The sequence below is a fragment of the Sciurus carolinensis genome, chromosome 10, assembly GCF_902686445.1.
Source record: "Sciurus carolinensis chromosome 10, mSciCar1.2, whole genome shotgun sequence".
NCBI classification, from domain to species: Eukaryota; Metazoa; Chordata; class Mammalia; order Rodentia; family Sciuridae; genus Sciurus; species Sciurus carolinensis.
This window is the reverse complement of record NC_062222.1, coordinates 9,305,926-9,311,136: the sequence shown is the minus strand read 5'-3', so window position 1 is coordinate 9,311,136 and position 5,211 is coordinate 9,305,926.

The following is a 5,211-nucleotide window of genomic DNA, read 5'->3' as shown; positions in this document are numbered from 1 at the left end:
GCGACCCATCTGCAAGTTGGAATAGCATTGAAATCTTGGGACTGCAGTGAGGCAGATCCTGGGGAATCTGAAACCCAGATCCATCAGATTGCATCTGGGTCTGCGGGGCTAGTCTAGGTCTGGCAAGCCTGTGGAAAGTCAGAGACTGGAGGCATTTCCCTGTGTGGGGGCAATCAGGCTCTCTCTAGCTCAGTGAGTCCTGAAGTTCACAGGGACAGAAGGGGCCAGTTACAAAACGTGGGAAGACTTGAAGAGGGTGTGAGGGAATCTTGCTATGGGCTCCTGCAGCCAACCAATCTGGCACCCACTGGACTATAGCTACCATCAAACTTCAGACCACCCCACCCCTCAGTGGAGAAGGGAAGCTGAGAAACTTTCGAAAGCCAACAGAAACAATGGTTCAATTTTCCATTGATACGTCCTTTTATTTTTTCCCTTTCTCTCACAATCCTATTGTCTTTGAAACCAAATAATGTTCATGTATCAATTTATTGAGGAATGGGATGTCTGAATAATATATTACAGTCCTTTTATATATTCTTATATTTTTACTTAATTTTTAATTGTCTTAAACTTTTAAATCTTTGTATATTTTTTCTCTCACTGATCATTCTTCCTGGATTCTCTTTTGCAATTCTCTAACAGCCAATCTCTGTTAATTCCTCCTTCACTCTTACAATAAATTTTTACTGTCTCTTCTCTCCTTCTCTCTCAACCATTATATCCTACACTACTTCTATTCTCTCTTTGTCCATCATTTAAAAGGGTAAACACTTTTTGCAAAATTACTGCTTATATTGTGAACAACAACTAAACACATCATTTCTGTTTCTTGTGACAAAATGGTAGATGCCTTAATGGGAGTTTTTGGTGTAAGGCTGTATATTGTTTGCATTGGGTTCTGTTAACATTGGTCTCCCCCTTAGAGGCGAGGTAATGGAAGCCTTCAGGGACACTGAAAGACTAGAGTGTAGAAACTGTACTGCCTCAGATCCTTACTGCTAGATGAGAAGACACACAAACAACATAAAAAACAAGGCAACAAAGCACCTCAAGCACACCAAGATGTTCCAACAATAGAATTCATAGAAAACACATTAGAAGAAATGTCAGAGAAGGAGTTTAGAAGATACATAGTTAAACTGATCTTTGAAATAAAGGATGATATTGACAGAAAATATAGGAAGTGAAAGGTCACTTCAAAGAAGAAGCAGGTAAATAAAAAGGAGTCAAGCAGAAATCCTTGAAATGAAGGACATAATAAAGCAATTTAGAAATTCAATGGAAAGTATTACCAACTGACTAGAACACTTGGAAGAAAGAACCTCAGAAGATAAAATACATAGTCTTGAAAATAAAGTTGATGGCACAGAGAAGATGGTAAGAAACCATGAACAGAAATTCCAAGAATTATGAGAAAATATGAGAAAAAAAAACAAATGTAAGAAATATCTGGGTAGATGAAGGGGAGGAGATACAAACCAAAGGAAGGCACAAAATTTTCAATGACATACTATCAGAAAATTTCCCAAATTGGAAGAATGAAATGGAAAATCAACTACAAGAGACTTTCAGAACACTAAATATACAAAATTACAGCAGACCCACACCAAGGCACATTATAATGAGAATGATCAACATACAGAAAAAAGGATAGAATTTTAAAACTGTGAGACAAAAAAATCAAATTACATATAGAGGGAAACCAATTTATATCTCAACTGATTTCTCAATCTAGATCCTCAATTGCCAGGAGGTCCTGAAATAATATATATCAAGCTCTGAAAGAAAATGGATGCCAGCCAAGAATTTTATATCCAGCAAAAATAAACTTCAGATTTGAAGATGATAGAAAAACCTTCCATGATAAACAAAAGTTAAAATAATTCACGACTACAAATCCTGCACTACAGAACATTCTCAGCAAAATATTCCCTGAGGAGGAAATGAAAAAAAAAAAAAAAAAGAAAACCAGAAAAGGTAGGGTTTACACTAAACAAGAAGCCAATCAAAGGAGAAACTAAGTCAAGGTAAAAACAAACAAACAAACAAAATACCAAAATGACCAGGATTACAAATCATCACCCTGGATGTTAATGACCTAAACTCATCAATCAAAAGACACAAACTGGCAGATTGGATTTTAAAAAGAAAAAAGACTCAACAATATGCTGCTTTCAAGAGACTCACCTCAGAGGAAAAATCATCTACAGACTGAAGGTGAAAGTGTAGGAAAAAAACATACCATTCACATGGACACATGGACTGTGTAAACAAGCAGGGATTTCCATCCTCATACAAGATTACTTCAAGTCAAAGTTAGTCAGAAGGAACAAAGAAGGACATTTCTCACTGCTTAAGGGAATTATAATCAACAAGACATAAGAATTATAAATATTTATGCCCCAAGCAACGGAGCATCTACAAACATCAAACAAACCCTTCTCAATTTCAATATCAAATAGACCACAACACAATAATACTAGGTGACTTTAACACACCTATTTCACCACTGGATATATCTTCCAAACAAAAACCAAACAATAGAACTCACTAATAAAATTAATAATTTAGACTTAATAGACACATAGAGAGTATGCCATCCTTCAATGAATGAATACACTTTCTTCTCAGCAAAACATGAATCCTTCTCTAAAATAAACCATATATTATGCCACATAGCAACACTTAGCAAATACAAAAAAAAAATAGAAATACTGCCCTATATTCTATTAGATCATAATGGAATGAAACTAGAAATCAACAATAACAAAAAATTTGGAATCTATTCGAACACCTTTGACTAAATAACATGGTAATTGAATGATGAATGGATAGCAGAAGAAATTAGGGAGGAAATAAAAAAAATATTTAGAGGTAAATAAGAACACCAATACAATATATCAAAATCTCTGGGACACTATGAAGACTATGCTAAGAGGAAATTTCATTGCTTTGAGCTCATGCACTAAAAGAATCAACAATTAAATAACCTAATATTACATCTCATAGCCCTAGAAAAAGAAGAACAAATCAATACCAAAAGCAAAAGTTAAGAAATAATTATAATTAGAGCTGAAATCAATGAAATTGAAGCAAATGAAACAATTCAAAGAATTGACAAATCAAAAAGTTGGTTCTTTGAAAAAATAAATAAAACTGATAAACCCTTAGCTGTGCTAATGAAGAGAAAGAGAGAAAACTCAAATTACTAAAATTTGTGATAAAAAAGGAAACACCCCAATGGACACTGAAGAAATACAGAAGGTAATTAGAAAATATTTTGAAAATTCATAATCAAATAAAATAGAAAATCTTGAAGACATCAACAAATTTCTAGAGACATATGATCTAACCAAACTGAATCAGGAGGACAAGAACAATTTAAACACTTCAATTCCAAGCTGTGAAATAGAAGACACCATCAAAAGCCTACCAACAAAGTAAAGCCCAGGACCACACCAACCCTCAGCCAAGTTCTACAAGACCTTTCAAAGAATTAACACCAAAACCCCTCAAAGTACACCATGAAATAGAAAAGGAGGAACCCTTACAAATTCATTCTATGAAGCTAGTATCACCCTGATACCAAAAGCAGACAAAGACGCATCAAGAAGAGAAACTTCAGACCAATATCCTTGATGAACATAGATACAAAAATTCTCAAGACAGACATCCTTACCCTACGTACATGTATGATTACATGAATGGTATGAATCTACATCATGCACAACCATAAAAATAAAAGAGATGCACCCCATTTGTGTACAAGGAATCAAAATTCAACCTATAAAAATTAAAAAACAGATGATGGAAAAGAGAAATAAAATAAAATAATCACACATATGTCTATGACTCTAAAAAATAAAAATAAAAAAAAATAAAATCCTGGCACATTGCATAAAAAATAATATTAAAAAGATAGAGCACCATGATTAGGTGGGGTTAATCCCAGGAATGCAAGGATAGTACAACACACAGAAATCAATAAACATAATTCATCACGTTAATAGACTTAAAGACAAGAATCTTATGATTATATCAATAGATGCAGAAAAAGTATTTACAAAATACAGTACCCATTAATTTTCAAAACACTAGAAAAACTAGGGATAGTAAAAACATACCTTAACATTTAAAAGTGATTGATGCTCAATCCGAGGTCAACATTGTCCTAAATGGAGAAAAATTGAAAACATTCCCACTAAAAACTGAAACAAGACAAGGATGCCCTCTTTCACTGCTCTTATTCAACAGAGCCCTTGAAACTCTAGCCAGAGAAATTAGACAGAAGAAAGAAATTAAAGGGATATGAACAGGAAAAAAAAAAAAAAAAGAATTCAAACTCAAACTATCATTATCTGCTGATGACATGATTCTATATTTAGAAGATCAAAAAATTCCACCAGAAAACTTGTAGAACTGATAAATGAATTCAAAGTAGCAGGTTATAAAATCAATACCCTTAAATCAAATGCATGTCTATACATCAGTGATGAGTCCACTGCAAGAGAAATTAGGAAAATTTTCCCATTCACAACAGCCTCAAAAAATAAAATATTTGGGCATCAATCAAACAAAAGAGGAGAAAGACCTCGACAATGAAAACTATAGAACACTAAAGAAAGAAATTAAAGAAGACCTTAGAAAATGGAAAGATTTCAAGTGCTCTAGAATAGGCAGAATTAATATTGTCGAAATGACCATACCACCAAAAGTAATAAACAAATTTAATTAAATTCCTATTAAAATCCCCAAAGCATTCTTCATATAACTAGAAAGAGCAATCATGAAATTCATTTGGGAAAAATAAGCAAACCAGAATAGGCAAAGCAATCCTTAGCATGAAGAGTGAAGCAGGAGGCATCACAATACCAGACTATGTGCAGAGCCATAGTAACAAAACAGCATAGTATTGGCACCAAAATAGACATACAGACCAATGGTACAAAAAAGAAGACACAGAGACAAACAAACATAAATAGAGTTATCTCATATAAGACAAAGGTGCCAAAAAATTACATTGGAGAAAAGATAGACTCGTCAACAAATGGTGCTGGGAAAACTGAAAATCCATATGTAACAAAATGAAATTAAAACACTTATCTGTCAAGCTTCACAAAACTCAACTCAAAGTGGATCAAAGACTTAGGCACTGTAAAAGAGACCCTGTGCTTAATAGAAGAAAAAGTAGGCCCACCATGTCAGCTT